This window comes from Callorhinus ursinus, unplaced genomic scaffold (assembly GCF_003265705.2).
Source record: "Callorhinus ursinus isolate GAN/ISIS: 27379988/994484 unplaced genomic scaffold, GSC_fseal_2.0 scaffold60, whole genome shotgun sequence".
NCBI lineage: Eukaryota > Metazoa > Chordata > Mammalia > Carnivora > Otariidae > Callorhinus > Callorhinus ursinus.
The window spans coordinates 4,293,761-4,313,760 of NW_027397122.1; the positions used below are offsets into that span (position 1 = coordinate 4,293,761).

Genomic DNA, 20,000 nt, shown 5'->3' on the forward strand with positions numbered 1-20,000 from the left:
CCTGGAGGTCACTCAGCCTCTAGCCCCTGTCCCTTCCCGGGAGGTCATGAAGGTGGGGACAGTTCCACATCCTAACCATGCCTGGTCTTTCTGGTGACCATCCATCTCCCATCCTGAAGGTGTCAGGGGTTCCCAGCCACCTGCTTCATTAGCCTATAAGACACTCATCACTCTGGAGCTTCCGGGAGTTGTAGGAGCCGTGTGCCGGGAACTGGGACAAGGACCAAATATTTGTTGACTGTCCCATGCAGGTGATGCATGACAAGCCATAGAGCATATCCGGGCTGTTGAGCACTGGTCAGCTTGGGAAGTGTGAAGGGGAGGCCGGGCACGTGAGGATTACGTGATCTCTGTTGGCAAAGGAAAAAGCATTTTAGTCGCTGACGCAGGTGAAGGACGGATTCCTTTGCAGGTCTCCACGCCAGCTTCCCTCCTGTGAGGCCTCCTGTTGGGTGCGGTGGCTCCCACCTCTCTGGGCATTTGGCATCCCAATCGTGGAAGGTAATAGAATTCTGAAAGGATTTAGATTACCTTTAGTAATTCTTATAGGAGACCTTTTTTTTTTTTCTTTTTTAAGATTTATTTTAGAGAGAGGGAGTACGGGAAGGGGAAGGGGCAGAGGGAGATGCCGCTGAGCACAGAGCCTGTCCTGGGCCTCGATCCCACGACCCTGAGATCAGGACCTGAGCCATATGACCAAGAGTCGGACGCTGCACCGACTGAGCCACCCAGGCGCCCCTACGGGAGGCCTTTTGAAGTTCGTCTGTCGTGACGGTTTTCATAGCTCTGATCACCAGGAAGAGGAAAATTGAATACTGGAGTATGAAGTGTGGGTTTCAGTTGGTGGAGCTGAGGTCCGCGTTAGCTTTCCAGTGGAAGACCCCGCCTTGTCCCCAAGACTGCATTGACGTGAGGAACCCTGGAAATTTTGAGGTGCATTCACGTCTCCTTTTTAAAGATGTTTATTTATTTATTTGAGAAAGCAAGAATGAGAGACAGAGAGCACATGAGAGGAGGGAGGGTCAGAGGGAGAAGCAAGCTCCTTGCTGAGCAGGGAGCCCGATGCGGGACTCGATCCCGGGACTCCCGGATCATGACCTGAGCCGAAGCCAAGTCGCTTAACCAACTGAGCCACCCAGGCGCCCGCATTCACGTCTCCGAAGCGGCGGGCTCTGTGTAGCATGGTTTGCTGGCAACAGCAACTGTCCCCCCCCCCCCCGGCCCCGCCCCATGGGTAGGTTTCTGCTCCTCTGACTGTGAGTGGGGCTCTGCTTTGTCCCTTTGCCTCTGGTCCCGGGGCGGGGCAGACTTTCCCAGACAGGAGGAGGACCTGCTCTCGGGTCAAGGATGTGTGAATAGCTGGGATTCCTTAGAGAAGTGACCAGTTGTGTAGGGCTGTTTCCCACGCGGATTAGCAACAGCTGGGCGTCCCCTGCTAGACACCTGAGGACAAGTTCACTTGGGATGGGTTTCAACATGCTCATGCCAGTTTTTGCAGAACGGATAAAACCAGTGATTGGCCATGCATGCCACAGACTGCTTTTCTTCCCCTGTTTTCCTTGCGGGGTGTGGACCAAGGCTTGGCCCCACTCCTGCGTCTTGCGTCGACTGCCCCAAGAAACAAGGTTAGGGACCAGCTTGTTGAGAGTGCTCATCAGGATGGAGGCTGTCGTGAGCACTCAGTAAATGTTTATGGAGTCAATCAAGGAAAAAGTCATGACTTCAGGACAAAGGTAAACATGGAATGATTGTTAGAGAAGGTAACGCAAGCCATTCGGTGCCTGCCGGGAACTCCTGGGCTTACAAGAGCCTTAGGACGGTGTCCCGAGGAAAATCGCCAAGTGTTGCTCAGTGATCTGCCTGTCACTGGACAGCCACCTGTAAGTGGGACGGGTGATGAGAGGCCGCCCACCCAAGGGCGTCTGTGACATAGCTGCTCCGTCTGATGTTTGGAAGGCAGGAGACCTTTTCTTTTTTCTGTTCTCTTTTCCTTTCCTTTCCTTTCTTTTCCTTTTCTTTTTTTTTTTTAAAAGATTTTATTTATTTATTTGAGAGAGAGCAAGAGAGAGCACACAGGAGGGGGCAAAGGGCAGAGGGAGAGGGAGAAGCAAGCTCGCCGCCGAGCAGGGAGCTCGATGCGGGGCTCGATCCCAGGACCCTGGGATCATGACCTGAGCCGAAGGCAGATGCTTAACCACTGAGCCGCTCAGGGGCCCCAAAGCAGAAGACTTCTCCACCCAAAGAGCTCTCACTCCCAGCCCTGACAGGAGCAGGTGCCCAAGGCCCTCCTGGCACCGATAAGGAGCCTGAGGTTCAGAGAGCATCGCGGGTGTTTCCACCACTTGCTCAGCGGGTCTCCCGAGTCCTAGGCAGATGGAACAGGGTCAAGGGGAGCAGACGCGGGCTCCTGGCACATGACGAGGGAGTGAAGCAGTGGATGGGGAAGGACAGAAAGATGTGGGCTTGTCACCCTGCCATGGGTCGCGTCCATGAATGGAAGACGACGGGCCTGTCGCGTCCTGTCAAAGTGGGCTCACTGGGAGGTGGAATCTAAGAGATGCACCTTGATAGGATCGTGTAGGAACTGTTCTTCAGGTCCTAAGGTAGACTTTGAGCAGGGCCGCAGGGTCCTCGAGAGGGAACGGCTTGGGGGGGGGCCGCCACCCTGCGACTCTCGAGTGGAACCGGCAGGCATGGCGGCCGGCTCTGTGTGTCTGACCAGAACATCCTGCGTTCTGCAGAGAGTCGCTGAGCCCGTGTTTCCTGAGCTGCTGCCCGTGTGGCCAGAGGGGGTCTGGTTCAGGGAGGAGTGTGAGACTGTTCGGTCGGTGCAGGGTGGGGGTATTTATAGCTTCCCCCCTCCCCCGCCTTGAGCAGTGCGGTGCTGAGGCTGGGCACTCAGTACGTAGTCCACCCTTGTCTCAGTCTGCTCGGGCCTGCCCTAACGGATTAGCACAGACCGGGGGCTTCATCAGCACACGTTGACTTCTCACAGTTCTGGAGGATGGGTCCAGGATCTGGCTCTGGCCGATTCCCTCTGTGGTGAGGGCTCCCTTCCTGGTGTGCAGGGGGCCCCTCCTCCCTGAGTCTTCCCATGGTGGGGGGACAGCGGGAGGGAAGGGGGGAGGGAGAAGATGGGGGGGGAGCTGTTGGAAGGGCCCAGCAGGGCTTGAGAAGGGCTAAATACAAGGAGAGAACTAAAGGGCGCTGAAGATTCCTGCTGCTAGACTTGATAAAAGTAATAGAAGGTGATTAGATTGTTGACTGTAGCAGTTATTTTCTATGCCCAGATGCTGGGCCAGGTTCCGGGCTGGTCAGACCCTCCGGCATCTCCGTTGTCCTTAGTAGAATCTGGACTCCCTGCACTGAAGGAGCATTTTTTCTTAGACGTGTTTGTAACACTTTATCCCCCAAACCTAGAACCTCCAGTTGTTCCCTACAGGGGGTCTTGAGTGGTACTGAGGAGGAAAGGTGATTGTCTTTCGCATGGAAGGTTCTGGAGGTGGGGGGACGTGGGACCGTGGGGCATGCCCCGTGATTTGGGCTGTTCTCGGGGTGGTGATAGGCACCCACACAAGACCGTTTCCCACAGATTTCCTCTGTGACGAGGGGCGAAATCTTAACCTGTGGTTGGTGGTGCCTCACTCAACATCACTCAAAATCACATAGCAAAGTTTCTCCACCAATTAGAGCGTCTTCACTTATTTTCCTCTTTATCTTGTTGGCTTTTTTTTCTAACTTCCTGAGGGAAGAAAGAAAATGCAGAAGGAAGGAAGGAAAACAAAACAAAGAAAATAGAGGGGCATTTCTAGAAGCTTCTGGGCTGTTCTCGGTTCATGTGACTTGCCCACAGCACTTAATGGCCTCATTGTTTTCCGTGGAGAGCTGTGATTTCTCTGGAATTCCTAGAAAGGGGAGCGGGCAGAGCCAGCCACAGGGTGAGGGAAGGAGACTGTGCTTGAGCGTCACGAGGGACTCAGGTGGGGTTTGGGGGTGAGGGGTGGGAAGGGGGGAGAAGCAGCAGGACCACTGGCCTGAAACCTGACAAAAACACTTGACTAGGGAGATCAACTTTACAATTATGTGATTCCTGTTCCTTCTTGCAAACATCCGGACCCAGAGTCTGTAGAATAGAGCGAAGGCCCCGGCTGCGCCCTCTGAGTCATTAGTTGGCCTCCCTCCCGGTCACTGATGGTCTGTGTCCTCCTGGGTCCTTTCCTGCCGTTAATTCAGGTGAATTTGTGGACCTGTTTGTCACTTCCCCCTTCCGCGAGAGTATCCCTTCCCTGCTCCTCCTCAGCTCCTTTCCTCCTTGATCTCTGCCTCCACCTGGGTCAGGGCTGCCTTTGGCCAGTTCCGTGAGAAGCACCTTTTGGGATTTGCATCATTTCATCCTTGCGGGAGGGAACCGGAAGGAGAATTGAGCCCACAGAACGGCTGGATGTGTCTGCAGGGCCAGAGGAGCAGGGCTGAGCAGGGTCTGGGTGCGGAGCGGGGAGTGTCTGAGCTCCTGGAGGAGGCTGGTGGGTGAGGCGAGCTGTGGGTCCGAGGGGAGGCAGGACCCCTGGGTCAGGCTGCTGTTGGGGGGTGTCCAGGTGTATCTGAAGCCAGCTTGAGAGGGGGCGCGGGGGGCAGCGGGTGCTGAGGCTGGTTCTAGGTCGGATGAGCGCAGCGGCCCGGTGTTGGCAGCAGAGAGGGGAGGAGGGTAGTGGGTGGGTTTCTTGTGCTCCTGTAGCCAGAGCACCTGTGCCACTGGATGGCAGGCGTGGGAGGGAGGGCTGAGGGTGGGGGGGCTTGGTGGGTTGTGCCAAGCAGGGGAGGGGGACAGGGACAGGTGCATTTGCCTTGCTTCTAGTTATTTTTTCTCCCCAAGGTTTTTGCTTGTCCTTTGATTTTGCAGAGAGGGCTGGGTGCCGTGAAGGAGTTGGATTTTCCTTCCTGGCTTCCAGGGTGAGAATCTTGCTTAGGAAGATCTTCCTCATCCAGATTTCGTAACGTTATTCTTCCGTGCCTTCTCTTATTATGTTTCATGGTGATTAAGTCATTCATCTACCAGGAATGGTGGGCGGTGAAGATCTGCCTGTGTCTTAACTGAGCACCAGTAGACCCTTATCCTGGATCTTAATTTTCCTTCTTCTGTGGTCACTCAGCTCCACCCGGATCCTGTTCTGTTCTGTGGACTTCTGTGTCTGTCCTACGCCTGTCCAGCTGCCCCCAGGCAAGCCGCGGGTCCCTGGCAGACCTGGGGTGTCGGCTGGGGGTGCACCCCCCCCATTACCTGGGGCAGGAGCAGCGAGGGGAGGGCTTCCCTTCCCAGAAGGTGCTGTGTTTGCACCTTGGCGTCTTCCTTCCGATTTCTTGTAGGTTCTTCACCAGAGTTTCTGGGTTTTCCCTGGGATCTCGTACGTACTTCATAAGTACGTTAGTTCTGTTGCTTCTATGAATAAAACCACTTTACCGCTATACTTTGTAACCGGCTTGGTGCTGTTGCCTGAAACACTGAGGGCGGGGGGGCGTCGCTCTGGGATCCCGACCTTATTAAATGCTGACAGAAGCTTGGCCTACAGCTGGTGTTCCTGAATTTCCTCTGTAAATAACGCTGGCTTCTTAGCGCTTTCTAGACAACTTCTGCGCCTGGTTTCTGTTTTGTACCTTGCTGTATCATCTAGGGGGGGTGACCAAGGGGCTTGCTGTCATCTGGGCTTGCTGGCCCTAATTTTAAGGGCAAGGTTACTGGTGTCTCCTCATTATGTAGGCCACTTGGCTGCTGGATGTTTCTGGTAGATGCTTTCATTAGGTCAAGAGTGTTCCCTCTTTTACACCCCATCTCTGACCTGCAAATCACTGGCCAGCAGGGGAATTCCCCCCTCCCCGCCCCTGTTACCCTCTGTGCTTGGAATTTCAGGCTCTTATTTTGGACCTTTTTTTTTTTTTTTTTCCTTCTCTAAAATAAAATGATAAAATATGCTCCAAACAATGTGATCCAAAAGAACAAAAAGGAGGAGAAACGTGGTAAATGAGTGCCCCAATTTTTCTATTCTCTTCTTATCCTACAAATGCTGTTCATCAACAGAATAATAAAATGGGTGGGCCAGATTCAAATACGTGTTGATTCAGTTCTGGCTCTTCCATTTCTTGGCTGTGGGAGCTTGGGAGGTACTCATTGTATCCCAGCCTTGGTTTCTTCATCCCTGAAATGGGATAATGATTCTGCTTTGAAGGATTGACAGTATTTCTGTGTTCTTAAGTAAGGACCATTCATTTTTACATTTCATTATATGTCTTCTCTACATTTACTTGTTTCAACGTAATCCTCAAAACCGTTTGATTAGTGGTCTTTGAGCACCTGGTGAGACGTGGGACCTGTGACAGGCTGTCAATCAAGGTGGCTCTCATCGCCATCCGTGGGCGTCATGGTCATCCCCTTCATTCTACGCGGCATCAGCAGGACCGTCTGGGAGAGCTGGTCAACCCGGGAATTCCAGCCCCGCGGATCCTGCGTGCCAGGCTGTGGAAGCCTGATGATTTGGCCATGTTCTTACTAGGATGCTTCATGGAGCACGTGATGCAAATCCGAACACTCCTGTTGGTCAGCCCCGCTCTTTCTGATGAACCCTCTTGCATGTAAGCTCTGTGCCGGTACCAAACTATTTTAACTATTTTTGCTTTATAATTTACTCTGAGATGAGAGTAACTCTCCCTTAATGTGCTATAGTCGGTGGTCTCATGATTGATCTTGTTAGTTTTAATGCATTTAGATGGATAACCGCACCTCATTTACAAAACTAGCTTTCGTTTCCTCAGTTGATTGCTTTGAAGAGCATCTTCCCATTTGGGAGCTTTGCGTGTTTCCATTAGCCCAGGTCTCTTCCATGTCTCAGGCAAGTGGCGTCGTTCTTTAGTTTACACAGGGCTGTTCTTCTGTTCTTGGGACTGAGCTAAAACGCGCGTGTGTGTGTTGGCTGTTCACCCATTCTCCGGGCAGTCACGGTGTCCGTGGGCGCGTGCGTTTGCCCTGTCCCTTGTTGTCCCGCTGACCTTGGCTGTCGAGGGAAGTCTCCTGTGTCTTTCCAGGCGGCAGCCCCCCGTCTTGCTGCATGTCCAGTCGGGGAGGCCTCGGGCAGGGGTCCTTTGGATAGCCCATCTTTGAGCTTGCTCGGTGGCTCCTGGAAGCCCCACGGTGAGGACTGGTAGGATTGTTGGTTCTGCCCGACTGTGGAGTTGAGAACCCCGTTCTGGGCCCAGGCGTACATTTTGATTAAGTCGGGGCAGTTTCTGTGATGGCAGCCAGTTGGGATGGGACCCCCTGACCTGGGCCAGCTTGCCATCCCTGTGGGAGCCCCTGAGGGTCTGCTGGTGGACGGGCCACAGAGGGAGGGCCTTCCTGGGCACGGGCCATGGAGTCCCTGCTGCATTGTGCTGAACGCTTCCTGGGTGTTGGGGGGTTCGAGAGGACGACGTTGGCGACATTGGCATTTGGGTGCGGCCACTTTCCTTTGTCCTCACGTTCCGCCCTCTCGACCAGGGAGGTCACGATGGCATTTCTGGCTGTAGGAACACCAACTAAAAGCGGTATGAGCTGTAGAATTCCGGAATTTTGGCTTAATTTTTGCTTCTCTTTTAAAGGCTATCCTCAGGTTCCGGCACTAGCGTTCTGACATTTTATAATGACTTTTCCTTCACTTCCATTCCATTGATCTCTTTCTCAATCTGTCTTTCTCAGTTTGCTGTCACAAGTGGACCCCGCTATCCGTACAATATTGAATTTATTTTTTTTAAATTAAGGGCATTCAGTCCCCTTTTGCGAAGGCATAGACTGTTCCAGAGCAGTGTGGCCGCACACGCTGAATATCCTCGTCACGGAAGGTGGGATTTGTTGAGTGTCTAAATAGTCACTGTTATGTCTCTAAATATTTAGTGCGCGAAAGCTAGACTGAAGGAAAGATTAATATAAACTCTGGGAGTTTGGGAAGATATCCCAGATGCTACACAGAAATCAAGGGGTCCTTTGTTTCTGACATACTTTGGAAGTCAGTAAAGACGTTTGGTTTTGCCCAAGTTCATGCACATAGGATTTCAAAGTTCACGTCGTGTCTGATGGGGAGCCTGCAGGGGACGCGCTGTCTTGATTGACGGGCAAAGGGTGCAGAGTGTCGGCGACTCTGTTCGGTGTCAGCACCCCAGCAGTGGCTCCGCCGGTGTTGGTGACAGTGGCCGTGGGTGAGGACGGGCTGTTGCTCGCAGAGCCTGGAGGCTTGTTCGAAGCACGGGCTCTGTGCCTCTTGCTTGGTCCTGCTGTTGATGAGGACGCATCTCAGTAGATCCGCCTGCTCACCACGTTCAGAAATCATCCTGTCTTTTGTTCTTTCTGCTGGGAAGTTCAATATCCACTTTCTTAAAAATAGAAATGGTCGAAGTGGCGATGAGTTTGACAAGCAACTGCGTGTCATTTTTCTCAAGTGGTAGATGAATTTATGTTGCCCATTGTAAAATAAGGCAAACCTCCCGAGCGTATGTTGCAAATTTAAAGGCCTATGCAGAAAAGACGCATTTGGAAGCAGTCGTGGGGCATTTGGATCAGAATCCAGGGGAAGACTAGTTTCTCTGGAAAAGATGGGAAATGTCTCAGAATTTCAAGAGCAGAAGTGTTATGTGACCCAAGTCCCGTTTTCCCACATTCCAGTCCATTGTCATTTCAAAGACCCTCGTTCTCATTTGACCATTCACTTTTTTTTTTTTTTTTTAGTTTGTGGTCAACTTCGCTACTAGAATTTAGAGATGTTGCACTGGACATAATTGCTGTAATCTGTTTCAGACTTGCACATTCTTTGAGAGGGAGAAAGCAGGTGCCCTCACTAAAAATGCCTTTGCGTCGACGGGTGATGTTCAGTGTTGAGCAGGCACATAATCCTGTATCCTGCGTCCCCCTTTCAGTCCTAAGATCAGCATCCTGTCTGAACACCGGCAGGCTTGCTAGTGGCCAAGTGTCTAGCACCTGATCGTGGGGGAACTGTGGGATGCGTCATGGTTCATGTCTGGCATATTCCTTTAATATTTACCGTATGTTGGGTCCTACATCTTTACAGGCTCATTTCTTCCTCTTAAAAGCTCTACATGGAAGAAAAAAGAAAAAAAAAAAAAAACTCTAGATGGAGATACTGTTGTCATGTTGATTTTGGAGCGGGGGCCTCAGAAGCTTAGTGCCTCCCCCAGATGTCACCTGCTGAGACAGGGTGGTGTCAGGAGATAAGAGGCTCTCTGGCTCTTGCGCCTGATCCCTGGCCATTGTGCTCCATGCTGGCTTTCTAGTAAGTTCTAGGTCCGTGACTTCTTCCTTATCAGGTCAGAGGCAGGGCAGGGTTTATTTCCACTGTGGAGCGATCAGGAAGAATTAGTTTAGGGCTCTGTTCCCCCCACCAAGGGCACCCACGTCGCAGCCCGTGGACCAGCTCAAACACAGAGGCAGCAGCTCAGATGAAGACTCTCCTGGACTCACGCTGGCTCTGTGCCGATCGCCCCACTGAGTCCCCGTGGGAGTATGTTGCATTTGACCTGTGAAGAGTCAGTGGCATTCCGATGTGATGTATTACGCTCCTCGGGGAGGTGGGCTCTCCGCGCAGTGTCCTGCAGAGGAAACTGTAGGGGAGCGCCCAGGTGACTAAAAACTCACCTCCAGCTCAGCCACGCTTTGGCTTGGTCCTGACACTGTCCTTCGAGCCTAGAGCAATCCTCCTGCTCATCCCTCAGGAAAGATGAGTTGCATGAGGGAATCAAAGCAAGTAGCCAGGATTCAAAGGGCAGGTCCACCTGCTTCTGCCCCCTCCTGTTAAACGTGCGTGCACCGTGTTCCGCGGAGCCTTCTGCACTGGGGGGCTGGTACCTGGGCTGAGCTGGAGGAGGGTCTATGTGGGGTGGGGTGAGGGCTGTATTCTGGGAGGACCCTGGGAAGGATGTGGGCTTTGATCTGGGCTTGAAGCATGAATTACAGGTGAACTTGGCCTTGCAAGAGGGCAAAGGTCTGTGCATTTGGACCCCGCCCGCCTCGGGGGCACTTGCTTTTCCTGGGGGTGGGGGGACACATGCAGACTGCGGCCTGGGACCCAGAGCTGCGTTCCTTGCTTCTCTGGTCTCTGGTCTCCGCAGGCATCTGTCTCTGCAGTCCGTTGACATGGCAACTAGAAGCCTACTCCTCCTGGACTTCTTTCTCGTTCTGCTCTTTGAAGAATTTTTAAATTAAATCTCCTTGAAAAAAAAGATATCCTGTGTGTCTGTTTTAAAAGATTTTAGTCTTGGGTGCAGAGCATAAAATGCAGGTTTGCGTAAGTTCCGCATGTTCAGTGACTGCCTCTTTGACTTTCAGCTTTGGAGTTGAGTGAGCACCATGCTGAGCCGGAGCAGGGAGCCGTGGGGAGCGCGGGCGCCGTGACCGTGACCGGCAGCTGGTTCTCACCTGAGTCCTCTTGGTTAAGCTGAGGCGGCTGCCAAGCCACCCGAGCCCGGGCAAGCCCCTGACAGGTAAGGTCCGTTGGGTTTTCACTGGTGTGTAGGATTCTCTCTCAGTAGGAGAATCGTCTGTTAAATATTGATTAAGCCGAGATCAATAAATGCTTGCCGTTGCAGGCCTGGGCATAACAATGGCTCCTTTATTCTGGGGTTTCTGCAGGGAGTCTGTGCACCTGTCTCTCCATGGCCCCTCTCCGCTCCTTTGCTCACTGGGCTGAGGTGGGTGGCCCGAGACCTCTCCTCGCTGGGCCTCAAGTCGGGCTCTGCAGACCACCCTTCATGCCCGCTGTGCAGGCGCCTCTCCCTCTCCAGCCCCCCTTGGGGTTCTGTCAAGAGGGGGTGGTGATACCTCCTGGCTTGTCCTGAGATGTGCGTATGAGCCCTCAGAGGTTCGCAGCTGTTGCGTTTGGTAACAGGCCAGAACGGAAGCAGGGGGAGGGGGGGGGCGGCTCTTGACTCAGGCCTTGTTTGCCAACAGCACTTGTGTGGGTCTGCCCCACCTTAGCCCTGCTCTTGGGGGCCCGTCAGTAACAAAGGTCCGGGGCAGGTGTTGGCACGTCCTCCTCTGAGTGCTGCACCTGGGCACGGGCCGTTTCTTTTGTCCCAGTCGGCTGGGGCGTGCGGATCTTACCATTTTCTCTGCGGGTATATTCGTCGGGGAACCGAGGCCGGAACAGTGTTCCAGCAGATGCGCCCGCTTGAGCCTTTGCTCCCAGGGAGGACGGTGGGTGTGGGAGGGTGTGTCGGTCAGCTCGGGCTGCCGTGGCGAATACCCCAGCCTGGGCGGCTTGAACCACAGATGCGTATTTTGGCTCAGCTCTGGAGGCCAGAGGCCCGACATCAGGGTGTCAGCAGAGACGGTTCTTTAGCAGGTGGCTTGAGCCTTTCTCTCTGGCACGAAGTCGGCCGCCTTCTCCCTGGTCCTGGCTTGACGGTCTCCCTTTTGTGTGCCTCTGTGTCTGAATCTCTCTTTCTTATAAGGACGGGAGTCCTCTTGGATGAAGGCCCCCCTATCACCTCATCTGACCTTAATCACCCCTTTGAAGACCCTTTCTCCAAATACAGAACATTGCGAGGCTCTGGGGTTAGGGCTTCATTCAGCGTGGGAATATCTGGATTTAGCCCCTAACAGAGGGGCTCCCGGGCTGAGGAATTGGGGTCCACAGTCCTTGGGACAAGAGTGCTGGGCTTTCTCTCCAGCTTGCCTACTTTATGTGGCCTCCTTCCATGACCCTTGATGCGCTTGGGTTTTCCCAAACTGTCTACAGCGCAGAACAGAAGGGTCTCGCTTAATTGGGTTTATTCACAGACCCTTCTCGAGCGTCAGCCTCGTGGTAGATGCCGAGTGACATTGTACATGTCCTGTTTCAGCCTCAAAAGGTACAGGTTTCGTGTTTCTTTCTCTCTGGATAGCTAGCGTGACCATTGAGTTTTTATTCTGGGCTGTGGTTTCTTCCGCTGTGAGCCCTCACAGAGAAAACATCCCCCACATGGATTTGGGAGTAGCTTCTCCTGCGCCCGCTCCCCGTTCCTCCAGGCGAGGCTCACGTCCCGTGAACCATGACCTCCTCAAACTTCTACCGCCCTCCTGGAGGACCAGCGCCATCAGGATGCACTGTTTGTTGCAAAACAGAGGCCCCTGACCCTCTTTGTCACAGCAGAGTTGATGAAGAGGAACAGGAGTGCCCTGCATGGCTCTTGAGGGAGGCTGCAGAAAGAAAAGTCTCGTAGGAGAATGAGCGAGAGGGAGAAGTAGCACACCGTGCCTCATCATGGTGGCTCCGTCCCTTCGGTGCCCGAGACCCGGGGCACAGGTGCTGGTCAGCTTCCGCTTGACTTGGCCCTGGTTTTGCTGTCCTCAGGGACCACACAGTTCCGGAAGCTCTGGGGGGGGCGGGGTGCAGAAGGCGGCCAGTGGGGGTGGCGGTGGGTCGGGCTGATGCTCCCACCTGCGAGCAGCCATCCTGCTGGGCCCCTGTGCACCTTCCTGCTGCCTCTGGCTCAGCAGGGACCCGGACAGCTTCCTCGAGGGTCCCTGGTGGGTCGTCACAGTGTGGGAGATGCACATCCAGAAAAAGGCAAGAAGCGCCCCTGGCCACTGCTGTCCTCACTCCTTGGATTGTCTGAGCCGCCTCCACCTTTAGTTCTTTTCTTTCCCTGTTAGCATTTGAACGCGGCTTCTCCTTCAAAGCCGCGAGCCCCCGGATGCCGAGAGCCTTGCCGGGGACCTCTTGGCTTGGGCACACAATGAAACTAAGTCTCCTCTCACAGCGAATCCTCCCGTTCGGGGCCTGAAATCTGATTCTCCATGGCGGCTTAGGCGTGGGGTCCGCTGGCGTGAAAGGCACAGTGTGTGGGGGGGGGCGCGCTGCCGCGTCCACCCTCCGGGAGTGGGGAGCTGGGTCTGGGGCCGTCCGTCCCCGGCTGGTGAGTTTGAGTGCGTGTAGTGAATAAAGGGTGGATCCCCAGAGATTGCTCCAGGGAGGGAATTTGCAAAAATATTTTATTTATTTATTTCTTTTAAAGATTTTATTTACTTATTTGACACAGAGGGAGACAAGGAGAGAGGGAACACAAGCAGGGGGAGCGGGAGAGGGAGAAGCAGGCTCCCCGCTGAGCAGGGAGCCCGACGCGGGGCTCAATCCCAGGACCCTGGGGATGATGACCTAAGCCGAAGGCAGATGCTTAATGACGGAGCCACCCAGGCGCCCCTCCAAAAACATTTTAGCCACAAAACCTTTTCTTGAACTGAACTCTCCCGTGATGTCCTCTTTTGCCACGTGTGCGGGTCCCCCTGAGTGCTCAGGGGGCCCGGAGCCCCCTGGGTCTGGGGGATGGCTGGACAGTGGACGTGGGTGCCTTTGTGTCTTCCCTGTGATCACTGACGGCTCTCACGATGGGCTTCTCCAGGGATGAGTCCGAGGTAGAAAGTCTTACATTTTTTTAAGAGCCAGTGTTTTTTGTTTTTTAAGATTTTATTTATTTATTTCAGAGAGAGAGCAAGTGAGCACAAGCAGAGGGAGCAGGCTTCCCGCTGAGCAGGAAGCCCGCTGCCGGACTCCATCCCAGGACCCTGAGATCATGACCTGAGCCGAAGGCAGACACTTCACCGACTGAGCCCCCAGGCGCCCCTAAAAGCCAGTTTATATTATTCCTGGCCTCACACTGCATCCTTAGTCCTGGCCAGACAATTTCAAAAATGCACTTCCACGGGACATGGAGGTAGCAGTTGCGGGGGCATTGCAGGGGTGCAGGTCTGTGGGCTGCAGGCACAGGCCCTTGTGCTGGGTGGTCTGGAGTGTGCGTCCTCTGCAAAGCAGTGCCGAACCTGCCGGGTGCAGGGTGGGGTTCCGTGGCATCCTCCATGATCCCCTGCGTTAAAGAAAACAAATCTGACCCAAGTTAGGCTCTGCTAACTTGAACATGGCATATCACGTATTTGATGGAAACCATTCGATCAGTTCTCGCTTTCCTGACTTCCTCTATTCATTTGGGAAGTTCCAGAGAGTACACATTTGGTACCAGCTACTGTACCAAACCCCAGGGGCTTCAGGAAGATGTTATAACACAAAATAAGAGGGTCTGAGAGGGACCAGTTAGTGGCCAACAGGGAAATTAATAAATTACAGGCTTCAGTTTGAGCGGCGACTCCGACGAGGACGCCCAGAGTCTGGATGTGTGTGAGCCCATGGTGGGAATCGATCCCGGAGGGATGGGGTTGTGAGTGGTCAGTGACGGTGCGGGGAGATACGTTGGGCATTAGGGCCACCCTCCCTCTGTTCTTCACTGTCACTGCATCCCAAGATCCCCGTATATTTTGGGGTCGAGGGAAAGGTACAGATGTCCTACTTGCCCGATTTCTGTTCCCCCCCTCTTGCTCCCATGAGGCTCCGGTGGGACTGCAACTTGGTCGTCCCCTGGCCCCAGTTTCTGGTTGTTTGTGTTGCTCTCCCTGGAGAGTTTGTCGGGGTGGTTGACTTGGGTCAGGGCGTCGCGTCCCCACTGCATCGCCCCCTCTGCGGGGCTCGTCCCCCGAGTGCGCTCTGGCCCAACAGCAGAGGCGGGCCCGCCCCCAGCCGTGCGGCTCACACGCCACCCCCTGCACAGCAGGACGGCGCCTCTCTCGGCCTCCTTGGGATGCTGCCAGGGGAGGGCTGGATACTGCTGCAGCTAGTGGGACCTGCTTAGCAAGACCGGGCTCGGCGAAGGTAGAAGCCATTTCTCTGCCCAGCTGTGTTGATGGGTCGTTCCTCCCCATTTACATTCTGATCGACTCCCAGACCTTCTTGGCATCTAACTAGAAGTAGAGCGACTTCTGTCTTCCTGTGTTCAAAGGGAGACAGTCCCAGTCGTGCCGCAGCTTGAGGCCAGCATCCGTGCAGAGAGATCTCGAAGGGACTGGCGTGCACGTCGTGGTGTGTCTTCCTCTCTGGCCTCCTCCCGCCTTCTGGCCTCGGGAACCACACGCTTCTCTCTTTCTGCTCTCCTGCGTTGCTCCCGTTTCACTGTGCTTCTGCCGTCCACTCCGTGCCAAAAGCGTCCTCACGCTCTTTTGGCAGACTTTCTGTGTTCTCCCATGGAGTGCCCATGTTGTTTTGCCGCACGTGGGGTGCTTACCCCAGCGCGCCCTGATGCTGCTGGGGCGCGGACCCCTGTCCCTCGCTGCGCGTGCATCGTGTGGCCCCATATCTCTGCCCTCCGTCGAGTCCTTGCATCTGATAAACACCCGATGGCATTGTTGGCCGTGCTGGGTCTCCGCGCCTTACTCCCGGAATAACGGAAGGAAGGATCTCAGGATGGAAGGAGTCTAAAGCTCCCTGACTGTAAGCTTGAAGGAAGAAAGAGGACCTGCTAGCACCCTGCTTGTGAGTCACTTGGAGGTGCAGCTCTGCAGCGTCACCTGTTTCAGGAGAGTCTGTCATTGCCCAGGGAGCACATTTTTATGATGGATGCTCTGAAATCCATGCCGGTTCCAACTGGAGTCCTGTCACCGTGGGTCCGGGGTTGCCTTTTCTTGTTCTGGTCACGATGGACCTTGTTCTTGAAGTGACAGGCGATTTTCACCTGTAGTCTGGACATCTCTGGTTTAGGGGGTGAGAATCAGGATCCTGCTTCATCTCCTTAGCAGGCAGTTTCCCCTGAGGAGGCGGTGCCCATGGTCCGCGTGGGGCCGCATGTCCCCTGCCTGCTGGGACTTGTCGTGGTTCCGGGGGACGTCCACACCTTCCCAGAGCACAGCCTTCCTGCAGCCTAGTGCAGGGGAGACCCTGCGCCCCTCCGGGCCCCCTGGGAGCAGGGGGGAGTGGAGGGTGCACACGCACGGCCTCCTCACTTGTCGGGGGTGACTCTGCTCCCACTCGACCCTGCTGGTACGGGAGGTGGGGTGAGGAGAGCAAGTGCCGACTCAGCCCACCTCCCCCTCCTTGTTCCCTTTACGATGCCAGGACGGATGAGAGGCAGAGCTCCCCCCGTGGCCCCTCCTGGCCATACTCCTGTAGGGGAATCAGGGGTCTCTTTCCGCCAGGTGGGACATTGAGATCCCTTCCCCTTTGGGCAGCAGACAGTATGCCAGGGGATCTGAGTGGGCCCCCCCTCCGCCAAGTCGGGGGCTGGGTGGGCGCGGGGTGGAAAATGAGCCCCCACGTGCCCTGCTGAGACTGGGATGGGTGGGGAGGTTTTACCAGTGCTGTTGGCTATAGTAGGGTGGCAACTGGGGACAAGGTTTATGGTTTTGTTAGACCACCTCCTCCCCCGCCCCCGATCCTATGTTTGGGGTGGGGGGGGTGGGCTTTCCGGAAGCTTTTCTGGCCCAGGTCTGTTGGTGGTTCCTGGTTGGAGACTTCTGCAGTGCCCTGTCCAGGATCTGTGGGGAAAGGAAGCCTGGGAACCCACCCCCACGTTTTTCCTCACGCCCCGAGGCCCCCGGGCAGTGGCCCTGTTCCCTGTACCTCTCGGAGGCTTCCCTTCCCTTGTTGTGTGATGTCCGTCATGGCTGGACCCGGAAGTCTCCACTTTGGCTCTCGGAGCTTTCCGTCCACAGTCTTTTATTCGCACAGGGTGGTTGAATTCTTTGGGAAGAGGGCCGGAGGTTAATTATGTGGCTCCTTACAAGGTTCAGTCACGAGATGAAAACGATTGTTGGAATTCTGTCGACACCTGAAGGAAACCCAGTGTTTGTAAAGTGAAGCAGGTGACTTCATATTCTTTAGCACCTAACTGCATCGGAAGAATCATGATACCTGATCAGTCACCTGTTTGTTTCATGTTGCACCTGTATCTCTTTGCTGTTATTCTCCGATTCAGAACCCCAAACAGCCATTTTTTGATATTATTTCTGTCCATCCGGGTTGGGGTAGGATCTGGTTGGCGCTCAGGGAGCCTTGTTGCCCTGGTATTGGTGGTGACCAATGTATCTGCGAGACAGGAGTTTCTCGAGAGAACCCAGATCATGTAAGAATGTTAAGTATTGACAGGTTTCTGAGAACTTTGGGTATTGGAGTACTTACGTCTAAGGTAACGGGCATTATTTCTTGAAGCTCAGTGTTTTAGAGCAGTGACAGTGCCAAAGTGAATTTGGACAGAGTGCATTGCAGGGGAAACGCGGTTACCAGGGTACTTACGGTGAGTCACGGGGATCTCCACCCAGCAGCCTCGGATCAGGCACTAACCCGGCAACACTTCTGATGTCCAGGCTTGTGGGAAAGCATGTTTTTCCTTCCATTCCCCTCTCCAGGTTTGATCTCCTCCTTCCGAGGGCTGGGTGTCTGGCTTGGGGCATGGCTGTGGGGCTGCCGGCCACATGCATTCTAGGCTGGGGGAGAGCAGGTGTCAGACTGGTCAGGAAGACAGTGTCCAAGGCAAGTCAAGGCAGGGGATGAAGCACCAGGAGAACCGTCTCTCTCTTCCAGGCTGGCCGCTCTGGATGTGCGTGGATAGCACTGAGTTCTTCCTTGCTGCTTGGTCTGGTCTGTGGTGTTGGGGCAAACCCCTGGGGATGCTTTCCGTCTACGCTTACCTTATTTATTTTGCTCACGTCTTCAGTGCTTAAAGATGACTCCCGGAACACAGCAGACTTACTTTTCTCCGCAGACAGCTTAGACTGGCCCGGGAAGGCCCATCCTTCCGGTCGGCAGTGAGTTATCTTGTGCTGCGGGGGTCAGTGCAGGCTGGATCTGGGGCCTGGGTGACTTGTCATCTAGGGTGCCTTTGTTCTTCTGTGAACGTGGTCAGCGTTATGAGACCAGAATTCCTGTATCTTTGTGACGTAAAAACAGCTCTTCAGGCATTGGTGCTGGACGTGGCTTGACTTCACAGATGTTGGAGGGGCAGTCGATGCAAACCTGGGTTTGACAGTTGCTACATTTCTGCTGCTGTTGGTTATTGAGATCTGTGGCTAGCACACTGTAGCGCTTCTAGATGTCTCAGCTCAAGGCTGACTCTTGTCAGGCTCGACCTGTTTGCAGTCGTGGAAGCTTCTGTTGAACAGTATTGCCCAGAGATGGAAGCAGAAGGACGGTGGAGACCTTCATGTGTGTACCTGCTTAGGCAGAAAAGAGAAAAGAGGCAGTGAGGAAACATGGGGTTTTTTTTTTGTTTGGTTTTTTAGGTTTTTTGGTCTTCGGTCCTTATCCAATGATGGTGGCTCATTGAGCTTTTCAAATAGCTTTTATCTATTTGAAAATAGATGATCAATTATCAGTTATCTTTTATGTGCCACGATGTTGCTTATGGCTGTCTTAGAAATGGTGCAGAGGACATTCTGCCTTGACTTCTGCCAAGGGAACTTAGCTCCGGAGGTGGCAGAGGGCGCTCCTGCTGGGCTGCCTCCCCGTGCAGAGCCCCGGGGCTCCTGTGTGCAATCTGCGGGCCACGCGTCGCAACTGTCTTCGAGGAAGAGATTTCCTGTTCTTCTTTCAGGGGTGGGGGTTGGGGCAGCCTGGTGACGTGGTTCCAGAGGGAGTTGCTGGGCCAGTGGGCGAAAGGAGGATTCCTTTTCTTTGAGTTACAGTCTCGGTGAAAGGATGGAGGGCCGTCATAATGGGCGGTGAGGTTGATGATCACCAGCTCACGGAGAGTGAAGGGCTCCCATGTCAAGGCTCCATGCTTGCAGAAGCAGCTGTCCTCGGTCCTGGAGATGGGACCTGAGGGGGCGTTCCTGCAGCTCCTTCGTCTTCTTAGGGCTTTGTATGCAAGTGACTTGATGTCTGTGGGTCCGGAGGGTGTGCAATGGGTGTGGATGGTTCAGTGGGACGTTATTGCTTTCTTATTACTGCAGGTTTTAGAACTGGTGGGGGAAAATGTTGCTCTCAAAATGACAGATCCTGCGAATTGCAAACTGCAGAAGAAAAAATCTTAGTGGTTATCTATGGAGACGCTGGTAGTGTGGAACTAGTGTAGCCAGCATAGATACAAACCCATTTCTTTTTTAAACAGAACAGTTTTAAAAATCCCATTTTACAGTTCAGACGTTCAAGAATGTTGTCATGAAAATCCAAGTCTCATGTGAAAGAAGTTATTATGTGTGTTGGAGTTTGGAGAATTTTTAGCATCATCTAGGTTGTAGAAGACCGTTTTGACCTTTTTTAGGAGAGAAAGCAGGAGTTTCTAAAAAATACGTGTCACCTAGTCGGTGACGAGGGACCCTGAACCTGCCCCAGGCCATGCAGTGGGGGTAGGGCGCAGGGTTCAAACGTGGCCTGGGCTCTGCTCCGCATATCTCCTGCTCCTCACGAGGACACAAGAAGCAGAGCCAAGGGCTGGTGCCTGTTTCCACCTTCCTTTCAGGTTCACAGAAGCAAGAAGGACCGCATAGTAAAATACGTGGGTTTTACGGGAAGCTGAATGGTTTTACTTTCCTCCAGAATTTCTGTGAGCCTTTAATCTGATGATGCAGATCTCTGGAGTGCACGTGGGATGAAGCACTGTGTTTGGTGGCTGCAGTTACCCTCCTTCAGTGTCCGAGGGAAGGCCACCGTTGTCTGTAGTTCCTGGGGCTGGGTCGTGGATTTCCCGTGGCCTGACCTTGCGCGTGCTTCTCTTCTTTGGAACCCAGGTCGTCGGAATATGAGGAAAGACACTGCTTTGGGGCGCTTGGGTGGCTCAGTCAGTTGTGCTTCTGACCCTTGGTTTGGGCTCAGGTCACGATCTCAGGGTCATGGGATCGAGCCCCGCGTGGAGCTCTGTGCTGGGCGTGGGGTCTGCTTGGTCATCCCCTCTGCCCCCCCCCTTCCTCTCTCTCTAAAAAAAGACACAACTTCACTATGTAGCTTGTCGCCTCCGCAGAGAATCCGGCATCTTTCCCTTGGCGGTGAGTTATTCAAGTCCTACCAAGGACAGAATGTTTTCATTTTTCATCAGGAAAGACTGTTTTTCAGTAAAAGCTAATGTATTTAAAGTGGACCTATTCGGGTTGTTTTGAAACAGTATCAGAACCTCCTGTAGCTAAACTGTATCTAAGAGATCCAGATCTAGAGCCCGGGGGGCTCAGTCAGTGGTGC

General features: G+C 53.9%; 1 protein-coding gene across 3 annotated transcripts in view; it reads left to right on the plus strand.

The window, feature by feature from the left end:
- GRB10 (growth factor receptor bound protein 10) overlaps positions 1 to 20,000 on the plus strand; it is a 172,074-nt gene that overhangs the window by 22,196 nt on the left and 129,878 nt on the right. For all 3 annotated transcript variants that reach the window (XM_025853128.2, XM_073885064.1, XM_073885063.1), the window contains exon 2: positions 10,361 to 10,515. The gene's annotated coding sequence lies outside the window, so the exon portion shown is untranslated. The remainder of the gene's footprint in view (positions 1 to 10,360; positions 10,516 to 20,000) is intronic.